The following is a 14023-nucleotide window of genomic DNA, read 5'->3' as shown; positions in this document are numbered from 1 at the left end:
TTTTCCTAAAGGGGTGAGCATTTTTCCTTCCCATCAAGTTCCTTGATCCTTGACACAGAGATGATCCTTCTAGTCAGCCTGGACCATAACTGACCATTGTCAAATACGCTGCTAAGTTAGGTCCATATGCTAAAATCACTACTACTACTAATATGCCCACCTTCATCCTAAAAGCAACACACAGCTGTCTCATATAACTTTCTTCTTTCTATGCTGAATGCGTTTCATGATAGAAGTAATGTGGTGCAGTAATGGAGAAACAGCGTTCCTGGCATAGAAAAATCTAGGCTGACATCTTAGATCTTGGGCAAATCACACTTCCCTGAAACTCTTATCATCTGTTAGTTCAACTAGTCTATTAAAATGACCAGTACTTCTCAAGCTGCACTGACAATACCTGACAGATGTGTGTGGTGAGGAACATATAAACAACCTTAGGGCTACTCTTATTTTTAAATATCCACCCTTAATCCATGATGAAGGAAAGATTACTTAGGCATGACAGTCCTTCAGTTTGGAATGCTGGTCATTGGGAATTACCTACTAGCTCTAGGAAGATGTAACGCTCTGCTGGGTGCTGCTGCGGACCTGCCTGTACAAGTGCTCACCAGACACCGGTGAAACCCTCTTGGAAACAATGATGGGCATTGTTGAGCTGGGTGGGGTGAGAAGAGGAACGTTGGTAACTACCAATGAACCTTGGCCAAGCCCCCATGTGGCAAGAAAAGCCGTTTCTCCTGTGATTCCATTTTCTGACTAGGAAGTAACGCTAAACTGTAAGATTTAACACTCCTGAGGCATCAAAGCCTCCAGGCTGTTAAGGAGCAGGCAGCAGAGGCCTCCTAGGGTCAGGGGCAATGAAGGGCGGAGGCCCTGCACCAGCTTCCACCTTTCTGCGGCCGCCAGCCCTCACCCTCTTAGCCCACTGAGCAAGACGCGTCAGGGAGGAGTACAAGCCATGCTTCATCTCGCCGCCAAGCCAGGAGGACCCTTGCGGCTAAATGAGACAAGCTATTACCTAGCAGCTCAAATTGAGCAACCCCAGGGAGGAGGCAAGCACAGGCGGAGACCACAAGCAAAACAAGGGCAAGAAACCCGGTAAGTGCACCGGTAGCTGCCACAGCAGGCGAGGAAGGGAGCCTCAGCACCCACAGCACAGCAAACCGGAAATGAAGGGCGCACCGGAAAAAGAAATGGCCGCGCCTCCTCCTGGATCTCCCTCGGATGGGCACGCGCAGTGTCTTTTGCCCAATCCGCAGCCACAGTTTTCCTGGCACTTTCTGTGCAGAGGCTTCACTTGACGTAAGGGTGGATGGAGTTTGTAGGTCTAAAAGCGGGGCAGTGAGAATCACTCCTGGGTTGGAGGAAACAATGAGCAAATCTCCAGATTTGATGACTTCACCCTTGGTCTCCAAATACTGGTTTGTTTTAGAAAAGGCTCTTGAATCAGCCGCATGCAATAAATATAGAAAAATGAACCTTATATCATGGGAGTATGTGTATCTCCTAAGGTAGAACAAGTCGCCCATATTCGTTTTATTTACCAAGAACTATGTTCAGAAAATGTTCATTGAAGCCCAAGTCACACATATTAAAATTAATTTCTCCATACACCATGTCAGCTGGTTATCTGCTACTAGTTTTTTTTATTTATTTCCTTCTTGAGGTGTTTTTGTTTGTTTTCATTGTTTTGTTTCTTTGTTTTTCCTTCTAGCTTCATTCAGCGAGGTAAAGAGTGGCAGAATAGACTAGTGGTTAACAGCATGGCCTCTGATGTCAAATACCCAGCTCCACCCTACAGGGCAGAATTTGCCAAGCTTGGTATAAAATGAAAGTGCAGGGCTCTTTGTGTACAAATTATTAAGTACCTCAAGACAGTGACCTCTAAGCACTAAACCAAATATAGGACTTTTCTGACCACAAGGTCAGTGTGACTCCCCAGGTCTGCACCCATGAAGCCAGCTCTGCTGTCCCATGCTAACCGTGTGACTTGGAAATGTTGCCCTCCAAAGCCTCAGTCTTCTTATCTTTAAATTAGAGACAGTAGTAGTACTTATAACACAAGAGTGGTGGAATGATATTTTATGTTAAATCAGATGATGTTTGTTAAGTGCTTTGTACAGTGCCCAGCATATGGCAACTATTTAAACATTATCAGCTATTGCTCTCACCAATGCCCTGCTAATATAATATGCTTAAGTACCTCAATTAAAACAACGAGATCCCACTACACTCTTATTAGAATGGACAAATTCTGGAACACTGGCAACACCACATGCTCACAAGAATGTGGAGCAACAGGAACTCTCATTCATTGCTGGTGGCAATGCAGAAAGGTATAGCCACTTTGAAGACCAGTTTGGTGGTTTCTTGCAAAACTAAACATACTCTTACCATACAATCCAGCAGAGCCAGCAATCACACTCCTTGGTATTTACCCAAAGGAGCTGAAAATTTATGTATATACAAAAACCCGCACATGCACATGGATGTTTATAGCAGCTTTATTTGTAGCTGCCAAAATTTGGAAGTGACCAAGATGCCCTTCAGTAAGTCAATAGGTAAATAAAATGCACTACATCCAAACAATGGAACATTATAGAATGCTAAAAAGAAACCAGCTATCAAGCCATAAAAAGAAATGGAGGAAACTTAAATGCATATTGCAAAGTGAAAGAAAGCAATCTGAAAGGCTGTATGCTTCACGATTGCAACAATATGACATTCTGGAAAAGGCAAAACTATGGAGACAGTAAAAAGATCCGTGGTTGCCAGAGTTGCAGGGTGGAGAGAGGAATGAATAGAGGTGGAACACAGAGGATTCCTAGGGCAAGTGGAAAGACTCTGTATAATATCATAGTGATGGATACATTCATTATACATTTGTCCACGTCCACCGCATGCACAAGACCAAGAATGAACCCTAATGTAAACTATGGACTTTGGGTGATTATGACCCATCAGTTCAGGGAGTATGTGGGAAATCTCTGCACCTTCCTTTCAATTTTGCTGTGAAACTAAAACTGTTCTAAAAAAATAAAGTCTGGGAAAAAATAAAGAACCTCAAAATCCAAAGAAAACGAGGAAATGGGGCAATAATCGGGTAATGGAGGACAATCACCACTAGACTCTTTTTAAATTTGTTTTAATGTTTATTTTTGAGAGAGTGAGTGAGCACATGTGAGCGGGGGAGGGGCAGCGAGCAAGAGGGAAACAGAATCCCAAGTAGGCTCCCTGCTGTCATGGGGCTCAAACCCACTAATCCCTGAGATGATAACCTGAGCTGAAGTCAGACACTCAACCAACTGAGCCATCCAAGCACCTCATCACTACACTCTTTTCTCTGCTTTTCTTTAAATTATCTGAACAAGTAAGGTTTAATATAAGTTACCCAAATAATTACTTTAATTATTCCCATTCACTTTGGCATGAGTAGATCTGGTCAGATAAAATTTAATTGGAAGTTATAAAAATATATAGTAAAGATCACATATTTGACATAAAACGAATCGAGCTAAAACTCACACAAAAGAGTTAAGGAACCTAGAAACTCTGGAGATCAAAGAGCTAATTTCAGTAGACAATGCAAAATAAGAAGGTGCTAGTGACAATTTGGGGATGACCGTCACTTGCTGTCACTTTGGACAGACATCAGAAATAAAAACCTGTAAAAAATTCTGTTCTTTAAAAAAAAGTTGGAGGTCAAGGAGGAAACGGTTTTAATTAAACTTTTATACTATGAAATATTCCAATGATACAGAAAAGCGTATAATGAATTAAGCACTAAAAATGTATTCATCTCATAGCTTTATCGACTCTTGTCTTTATATATTTGCTTGAGATTTTAGGATTTTTATTGTAAATTACAAAACACAAAAAACAAAACCCCTACGAAGTGAATTCATACTTTAGTAAAAGAGGAATGCACATGTAGCCTCCATTCAGGTAAAGAAAAAGAACTTGGGCACCTACCCTCCATGGACACTTTTCCATCCACAAGCCCTTCCCCTCCCCACCAAAGTAACCACTTTTCTGACCTATATAGAACTCACCAAAGAGAGACTTTTTATTTTGGTTTGAGACAAAGAGAGAAAGAGAAATAAACTCTGACCATAGAATACCAAAATAACACAACTGATAAATAGTATCATATGTATGAACCAAAGTCCAAAAAAAGTCGAAATTTCTCTTGGGCAATAAAATACTTCCTTTACTCCCCCTCGGATGATTGAGAGTCTTCGTCTTTTTTCCCTTCTCTCACACATGGACTCAACATTTTCCAGATCGGACCCATTTTGGCATTTTGCAACCTATTCTACCTCTAACAGTGAAAACATACTGCCTCTGTTTCTGTAATTATTTAGCTAAAGCCACAAAAACTGGGTAATGCTCAAAGTTAGAAAAAAATAATTAGCAAGTATGTTAGGGTCTAGTTTCTAAGGGTCCTTACTTCTATCGGTAACTGTACTTTCAATATTAAGGTTAAGATATGTCATGTTTTGCTTTTATTTTTATGTTAGAGTCTGCTTTGAATAAAGCTGCTAGTGCCTACGCATAATGTTCTCTTATCCCCACATAGGATGGAGCCACAGCCAGAACCCAGGTGAGGCCAATGCTTTCAGTTTACTAGATCTACAGTCCCTTAGATTTATGAGAAACCTTAGACCTTCTTAACCTCTCCCAACTTGGGGTGCTGATACCTGCAATAGATACGTAATACCCTCCTTAAAATTAATGGTTTAGGGCGCCTCGGTGACTCAGTCGGTTGAGCATGCGACTTCGGCTCGGGTCATGATCTCACAGTTTGTGAGTTCAAGCCCCGCGACTCGCTCTGTGCTGAGAGCTTGCTCAGAACCTGGAGCCTGCTTCAGATTCTGTCTCCCTTTCTCTCTGCCCCTCCCCCGCTCACACTCTGTCTCTGTCTCTCTCAAAAATAAATAAACATTAAAAATGAAGAGTTTATTTAAAAAAGTAAAAATAAATAAAATTAATGGTTTACACACACACACACACACACACACACACATATATCAAATATTAGTCAGGACTAAATGCAAGTAAAAGAAAAACAACTTAAAATAGGCTAGTATGAGAATTTATGGGCTCATGTAACCAAACTGCAGAAAAAAAGGGTAGAAATGACTACAATACTTTCAAAATTATTTTTGTCTCTTAGCTCTGCCTCCACATTGATATGTCAGCTTTCTTATCTCCAGCTGGCTTTCAGAATCCTCAGCTAGAGTCATAATTGCCCCACTCTGGGCTCACATCTTAGAGCCTCACCTTCCAAAAGGGAAAGAAGCTTTCTCTCTACTCCTCCACTCCTGTGAAAATAAATCCTGAAGGTACATATTTTTCAAAAAAAAACCTCTGCAAATACTAAAATATGTGCATTTCATTGTATATGATTTTTATGTCAAAAGGAAAACCCACTGTAAATAAACACTAAACTCTATTTGAATGCATCCTAAAACTCTTACATCGAAATGTACTAATAATGTCTGTGATGTTCTTGGAAATGCACCAACAATAATTTGAATTAATAGCTGGATATAAGGATAGATAGATAATAAATCAAATGTAGTAAGATGCTAAATGATAGAGTTGAGGTGGTGGGTGTTTACGATAAAATTCTTTTAGAACTTGTTTGAGAATTTTCATAATGAAGCATTGGGTGCAGGGAGATACATCCTGAGGAAGGACTCTGGTTAGACCAGCTTGGGTGCCCCTCCCAGCCCCAACCCAAAGTGGGGTGTGAGACACAGACTGCTCGGTTTAAGTCAACTACCTACCATTCAACCCTCCACTGTGGCCAGCAGTGCACTGTTGCAGCTCTGTCCAGGACATACAATAGAACAGGGAGTAGAAGGATGAGAACTTGTGGAAGGAAAGTCATTCCCCGCAAAGAAAGGGTTATGGCACAGACATGGCTACTGGGGCACATCACAAGGCAGGCAGCCACCCCAATTGGACACCCTGAGAGTCTTCAGAACAATAGTCTTTGCACAATGACCACATGTCTCCTTGACATTCACAAAACAAAAACTAGTCACAGAAGACCTGACTTTTCTTAGCTGGTGACTTTTAATGACATGCCGCAAGGCATTGGAGAAATTAACAGACCATACCAAAGAGTATAAGTGACTGGTATTTCAGAGCAAAGACATATTGGTCTAAGGAAAAGCTACCTTTCACCATTTGCTAGACATTAGTTTAAAGCCAAATCAGCTTATATCATTCAGCATCTGGCTCCTGTAAAGGCCAGATCTACATTAAAAGAACATTGAAACAAGGGCCCTCAATCTGGAGCCTACAGGTATTTGGCTCGGTTAGGTTAGGTGTGAAGAAAAGAAAGATTAGCCCTTTTCCTTCCAGCCAAAGGAGTACTCAAGGAGCTGCTTTAGGGTCAACTTATTAATTTATGTTTTTGTGCTACATTATTAAAAGGCCTAAATTTTTCCTTGACTCTCTCTCTTTCCTGCTGTCCAACTTTTGGAGGTTGGATTTTATCAGGAATTTTAATAGTCAGCAATAGGAGGTAATACACCCTTGCCTAGAAAATTCAAAACACATTTGCATAGTTTTTAATGGACAGGAACATGAGGTCGAGTTTGTTAAATGAAGCCGTGTGTCCTCAAGTTGGCTGAGAATGGACACACATAAGCCAAGTCCGTCTCGGCATTTTTGTCTTTTCTGTGTGATTTAGGAGCATCGTCCCTGCTCCCCTGCGCTCCCTCCACCGCCACCTCCCACACGTCAAACCCAGTAACTTGGGTTGCTTGCTCAGACCAAGCCAGAGCAGGAGAAGAAGAGCTCCAGATCCAGCCAGGCCCTCCACCCAGGCTGGTGTGGAAGCTCGGAAGTGTACAAAATGACCAGCAATTAGGGAGTTGGCTACACTGGCTTGTTTGAATGACTCTTCCCCCCCTGGAGTTTATGGCCATTAATTTCCGCAAACTCTACAGCAGCCATTTTCAAATTTTATTATGATTTCAAAAATCCCTAGAAACTCTATATCTGAAACTGTTGCTATGTTTCCTTCTGTCTCATCCTCCAGAGTTATAAATGTAAATTTAAGTAACAGTAATGATAACAGCGCCAGCCACCACTTATATAGAACTTATACACCAGGTACTACATTACTCCCTTTACATATAGTAGCTCATTTAATCTCCCCAGTAACCGAGTGACGTGGTTTCTATTACTATTTCCATTCTACAGATGGAAAGATTGAGGCATACAAAAGTTACGCAGCTTGGCCCAAGTCACATGGATAGGAAGTGGCAGAACTATGATTCAGAGCCAGGGACGTACTTTTAACTACTATTGCTATGAAATTAAAGAAATCAGAGAAATTGAAAAGGTAAGGCTCTTGCCCAAGATCACACAGAAGCAGAGACTGGAAATCTGAATTTGTTACTCAAAATTCTGTGTCCTGTTCTTGCATGGAACAAATAGAAAGGTTTGACTTCTGAGGAATTTCTCATAAAGAAGGGACAGAGGAGAGAGCCACACCAGAGTGTATTAACCTGGGTTTTCAATTCTGTACCAACAGTTTGGCTAATGGTCACAAACTATGTCTATATAAATGCAAACTGTTTAAAAAGGACCAAGTGACTTAGCCAAATCTGCTCAACCCCAATCTATAAAGGTATCTGTGAGGTAGGGACTGAAAGATGCTGGATCTCTTTGTCCCAGCCCATTATTTACCCAGATGGAGACCTTACCATGGTGTGATGGGAGCCAATGAAAGACAGGAAATAATGAGATTAGCAAAATATATTGCAGACATCTACTTTGAAACAGTGGTTCTCAACTAAGAATTTTACATGTCTGATTCTTTTTTATAGCAAAAATGTTCCAACATATACAAAAGCAGAGAAAATGGTATAATGAGCCCCATGTACCCATCAGCCAACTTGAACAACTATCACTATTTTGCTATTCTTGCCTCATGGATTTCTTTCGAAATAGAAATTGTTAAGTCTCCACTCCAGGAGGGTCTGGAATGTATCTTTCAAGGAGGTGCCAGGTTGGAATAGCCTAAACTCTGGTCCTGGGCCTGGGGCCACACCTGCTTAAGGAAGGTAAGAAGGCTTCCCCAGTGCTGAGGGCATGGGGCTCCATGACTCAGAGAAGAGACCCAAACATCAGAGGTTTATCAGTCAAACAGGCAGGAAGGAATTCATTCCAGATGATTTGAATGAAGAGGCTGTAATGATAGGACAGAGGTGAGAGCAGGGATAAGAAAAAATTAGGGAGGTTGAGGTGCTCAGAGACCATCAGATGACCAGAGACCATCATCAGTCCTAGAGCACAGGGCCCAAGGGAGGACACAGAGTCCTCAGAGCCTATTGAGAGCTGGACTGCTAGGTTAGGGGCTGCTTGGCAAGAGCTGTAATGTGGAGTAATTAGACACAGCTACTTCTAGAGACACGCTTCAGAAGCACAGGGTTTGGAAGATTTACATTGATCTCGCTCTCTTCCCACCCTCTTACCTGGACCCCTCACTGGCCAAAGTGAACTGCACATCAGGGGGCAAGATGGGAGATGTACCTGCAGAGGCCAGCCCCCTGGAGCCAAAAGCAGGGCAGAGAAAGGCAGAGAACACATCCAGGAAGCAGAACAAGGTGAGAAATGGGAGGAGAGAATAATCAGTCAAGAGAACAATCATTCTTTCCGAATTCTGAAGTAAGAGAAAGTAGTCGACTCTTCCTGGAGTGAGTTTGATGTTTCCAGTCATAGAAGAAGCCAAGTGTAAGAGCAGAGGGACTATCTGGTCCTTGGTATTATCAACCACAACCCCTTTGTCATGGGTGGTATTGAGTGTGCTTTGCTGTGACAGCCCGACCCCAAGTTCCTTCCCCTGCTCCTGCAAAGTCAAGCTGGAAGTGGGGGCGGGGGCAAAAGTTCAAGGACTATAATCATTGCCTATTTATGTTGTCACTGTGGAGAAACCTGGCTTACTGTTTTTGTAAGTTAACATTATTGACTGGTCAGAGGGACATTAGTTCTCAGTGAAATGTAGTTAGAGGCGATTACTTTCTGTTTACCACTTATTCTCAATTTACCAACTAAAAGGACAATGTAGGGGTTCCTATCACAGAATTTTTACGGAGCCCGTTTTCCCCTTGAAAGCTTGAAGTCTATTATTTGCATGTTGTTTAAAAGCTAGCATTTCAGTTTTCAAAGCTACAATCGCATTTATTTTTCTGGTTAAAAAGCAGAAGAAAAACAACTCCCTAGGTTGAAGTTAATCTTTTCAACTCCTTCTCCCCAAGGGATATATACATACGCAAGCTTGTACCTCTAGACTCCGGAAACATGTCAAGCAATGTAACTCTACAGATTTAGGAAACTGTTATTAAGACCCGAGTATCCCAACACGAGCAGAAAAGCCCAGGATGTAGAAATTCTGAGTAGTCTCCTTTCAAAGGGTCATTGACCAAGTGGACCGTGTCCAAAGGAAGGGGTGACCAGAATGACAATGGACTTTGAGGGGGTCTGATTGTTGTCTTCAAGTTTTTGGAGAAATGGAATAGCCAGTTATGTGGTTTCAATGGGCCAGATGAAAGCTGGTCATTACAGAAAACCCACTTTGACCCCATAAGGAAGACGTTGATAACTGTCTGATTGATTCACTGCCCCAGGGTCTGGCTCAGAGCTTGACATATAAAGGGCACCCAATAATATTTGTTAGATGGATGGTAATCCCTGATACTGGTCAGTGGTGAAACTTGTCACTGTCAAGCTAGAGAGCTGTCACTGGGTAAAGTTTGGATGAGCATTTGTAGGGAACACTGTAGAGGGTATCCCTGAATCAGAAAATTGTATTTATTCCATTTCTGGAATTGATCAGTTCTAAAGCTATTGCTGCTAAGTTTGGCTGGGAGTTGGTTGGAGGTGAAGGGTAAGAAAGTTGTCAGGGCAGGTCCATCCTTATTCTTGGGGCCAATTAGGAGCAGAAGATAAATCACATAAATCCTTCCAATGTGGGAGATAAATATGGCCTCTAAGGACAGAGAAATAAAAATCCGATGTGATTCAGTGATAATAAATAAAAATTCTTGCCTGCAGATGTTGAATTATAATGTTATGCATGTGATACATATTTAATGTTATATACCAGTTTTATCTCAACTTAAAAAAAATGGTCCAAAGACCTTGACAGACTACTCACTGAAGAAGATATACCAATGGCAAACCAGCATATGGAAAGATGCTCCACATGATATGTCCTCGGGGAACTGCAAATGAAAACAACAATTACATACCCCTATTCTCCTATTAAAATGGCCAAAATCTGGAACACTGACAACACCAAATGCTCACAGGGATACAGAACAACAGGAACTCTCATTCATTGCTGGTGGCAAAGCAGAAAAAGAACAGCCACTTGGGAAAACAATTTGGTGGTTTCTTGTAAAACTAAACACACTCTTACTATACAATCCAGCAGTTCTGGCAATGGCATGTCTTGGTATTTACCCAAAGGAGATGAAAATTTATGTCTCCACAAAACTCTCCTCACAGATGTTTACAGCAGCAGTTAGGGTTCATAGTTGCCAAAAGTTGGAAGCAACCAAGATGTTCTTCAATAGATGAATGGGTAAATAAACTGTGCTACATCCAGACAATGGACTGTTATTCAGCACTAAAATGAAATGAGCCAGCAGGCCACAAAAAGACATGGAGGAGATTTATATGCATATTACAAAGTGAAAGAAGCCAGTCTGAAAGGGCTGTATACTATATGGTTCCAACTATATGGCATTCTGGAAAAGGCAAAACTATGGAGACAGTGAAAAGATCAATACTTGCCAGAGGGAGGAATGAATAGATGGAGCACAGAGGACTTTTCAGGCAGTGAAAATACTCTGTATGATACCAGAATGATGGAAATATGTCATTATACGATTGTCCAAACCTACATAATGTACAGCACCAAGTGTGAGCCATGATGTAAATGACGGACTTTGGGTGATTAGGATGTGTCAATGTAGGTACATCAGTTGTAATAAATCTACCTCTCTGGTTGTGGGGAGGGTTTATAATGAGGGGAACTACACATATGTAGATAGGGGCAGGAGGTATATGGGAAATCTCTGTACCTTCACCAACTTGTGACCTTAAAACTGCTCTAAAACATAAAGCCTTAATTAAAACGACAAAACTATGCAGGGACTCCCCGAGAAGTCATCTGAATATTTTCATTTGGTGGAAAAGAAGAAATCAGGAGTTGAATTCACTACAGCCTATCCTGGGAGGCAGATTTCAGGAGGCAGGGCAAACAGTGAGTTTGTGAGATGTAGGCACAGGAAACCCAGGAGGATTATTTATAAGTTGATCTTTAAGCACCTGAAACAAAATTAGTCCTCCAAACCATTAAGAGTAACACAGAAGAAAATGGATCCATCATTTCAACATCAGCAATCACAGCATATGACTGTGAGTATTTCCCTCCACCCGATATACCACCAAGTGAACACTTTTAAATATCCTCCTGCTTTTGCACACAGATAATTAAAGAGTGCACTTTGATTGCTCATCTCATCTGTTCTATAGATGTGAGTCAACGTATGGGATTTACACTCTGGCTGTGGTTCATCTCTGAGCATTCAATTTAGCAGGGAAATTTTCCTTTTCTCTTTCTACTTAGGGTCCTAGTTCTTTAAATTCTATCCTTATTGGCAGGCTGTTGTCATGGAGAAAAATAACTTTAAGTAGCTCTTTGAAAAGCTTTGAGTTGCTGTTCCCTGCTATTTAAAGATCCCCCAGTAAAGCGAAAAGTACACTCTGCTTCCATATAAGGCTCTGCCACTCCAAGGCAAGAGTGTCACTGGGGCCTGATTCCATGTGCTCATAGCAGAACATGACATGTCCTGAACATCTGGGGATCACATTTATTAAGCATGTCTACCCAGTCAGGAGGCAAAAGAAAATCAGAAATCCAAACTCTACTATCTGCAATCTTTGGCCAACCACGCTTCTGAGTCATTATGAGCTGAAGCAAATAAGACAAGCCAAATCTTATAATCACCACCTATTTTGCCTCCCACGTGGAGCATTTGCTCTATGTGGCCTTGGAACTAATTGCCATAATCCATTTTCCCTGCCACCTCCTCGTCAATACTCAGTATCTAAAACTTTCTTCCTTTCAATTCACAAGCATTTACTAGACACTTAAGCTATGTCTAGCTCCTGGTGGGACACTGTAAGGGATACAAAAGTGTAGAATAGGGTCTCAACAAAGTAAGATTTGAGAGATAAAAAATGCAGATAAAATAAATGAAACACCAAACACAGTTGAAACACTAAGTGATATAGAATATTAGTGATTCCCAACTTTGTCTGATGATTGGACTCAGTCATGAAGATATTTTAAAAATGCACATTCCCAGACCCTTGCACCTGATCCACCATATCAGAGAGTCTAGGAGAATGCCTTGGAATCAGCAGGGTTCTGCCTTAAGTGCATGACTGAATCCTGTAATACTTCTAACAAGAACAGCCTCTCTGGTCCCCAAATGCCTTATTTGTAAAAGAAGTGAGGTGATCTAGATAGTTTCTGAATTCCTGCTTTCTCTGACATTCTACGATTTTGTTATTTAAAGTACCCATATGTATGATTTAGATAATCAATGCGAAAAGTCAAAAAGGCTTCATGGACAATGAGAGACTAGAAAAAGGCAATTCCAACGAGTGCTTGAAGGCTATAAGCATGGACGTTAGAATCAGACAGTCTTGGATTTGAATCTAGTTCTGCCACATACTGGCTGGATGACCTTAGCCAAGTAATTTAACCCCTTGGTGATCCATTTCTTATGTATAAAATGGGGATAATAGTACTACCTACCTCCTTGAGTCATAATAAGAATTCGAAGAAGCAATATGTATAAAGCACATACTAACTGCTCAGTGGTTATTATGAGCACTATTCTCATTATCGGTGAAGAGAAAAGAATAAGGAATTCCAGTTGGAGCAGAAGATATTGGGCGAATGCATATTTTCTTTCAGGTGCAAGGCATGTGGGACAACGGGAAGAAACTGGCTTGACTCTATTGGAGGGAGAGAGAGAAGTTTGGCGGGGAGTTAGATGACCCAGTTTGTTGTGCAAACTTGATTAATCAAACTTGATTAAATCAGACCTCTTCACTCTCTCCAAACAGATACTTCCTCAGTGCCCTGAATCCACATGCTACTAAAACAGATCCCTCAACATTGGCTACTCAAGCAAGCGATTTCTCTCCTCCTGCACCAAAAGAATCCACATGGTGCCTCTTTCAACAGTTGATGCCAGGGTGGATCACATACAAGAGAATCCAACGTTAGCAAAGCAGGAAAGCACAAGTCTCTGGAACCACAGCTTTCAGGGAAGTGGGCTGTGGCTGGTGTGGAGATGATTCAGACTTCCACTGGGGTCAGAAGAGCAGGGGTGTAGCCAGATTCCTACTTTAGAGAGGAGTCTGTGCTCACCATTTTGTTTGCTGTAGATATGTTCTATCCCTGTCTAGAAAGCAAGCTTGTTCTTTAGCGAACGTGTAGCCAAATCTAGTTATGCCCAGGTTCCAGGGAGGAATACATCGGAAAAACAAATTCACAGAGAAGTTGTCACGGATATTTAGGGGGTTGAGGTCCTAGAATGTTTTGTCTTCATTTCTAAGTGCCCAAGTATTTAAAAATTAATATTATTCTCCGTTTCAACTTATTTACATTTGAGACCAAGAGAATCATTTAAATGGTTTGTCCTCTTGGTTGTCAAAGAAAATGTCTTGCCCATCTAAAAAAGGGGCTTTTGGGGCACCTGGGTGGCTCAGTTGGTTAAGCATCCAACTTCAGCTCAGGTCATGATCTCATGGTTCATGAGTTTGAGTCCTGCATAGGGCTCTGCACTGATGCTGTGGAACCTGCTTGGGATTCTCTCTCTGTGTCTGTCTGTCTGTCTCTCTCGCTCTTGCTGCCTCTCAAAAATAAACTTAAAAATGTTTTAAAAAATTAAAAATACAAAAGGGTACTTTCTAC

The 14023-nt window shown here is 41.4% G+C and overlaps 1 long non-coding RNA gene across 1 annotated transcript; it reads left to right on the top strand.

The window, feature by feature from the left end:
* The first annotated feature begins 436 nt into the window (after window positions 1–436).
* On the top strand, window positions 437–13690 carry LOC128312617 (uncharacterized). Its single transcript, XR_008292118.1, has 5 exons — window positions 437–1098; window positions 4521–4603; window positions 7222–7363; window positions 7851–8087; window positions 13171–13690. It is a non-coding gene; the product is annotated as an uncharacterized LOC128312617 (long non-coding RNA).
* Window positions 13691–14023: the final 333 nt, after the last annotated feature.

The sequence above is a fragment of the Acinonyx jubatus genome, chromosome D2 (assembly GCF_027475565.1).
Source record: "Acinonyx jubatus isolate Ajub_Pintada_27869175 chromosome D2, VMU_Ajub_asm_v1.0, whole genome shotgun sequence".
Classification (NCBI taxonomy): Eukaryota; Metazoa; Chordata; class Mammalia; order Carnivora; family Felidae; genus Acinonyx; species Acinonyx jubatus.
Note: the sequence above shows the minus strand (reverse complement) of the source record. Positions and strands in the feature narration are given on the sequence as shown.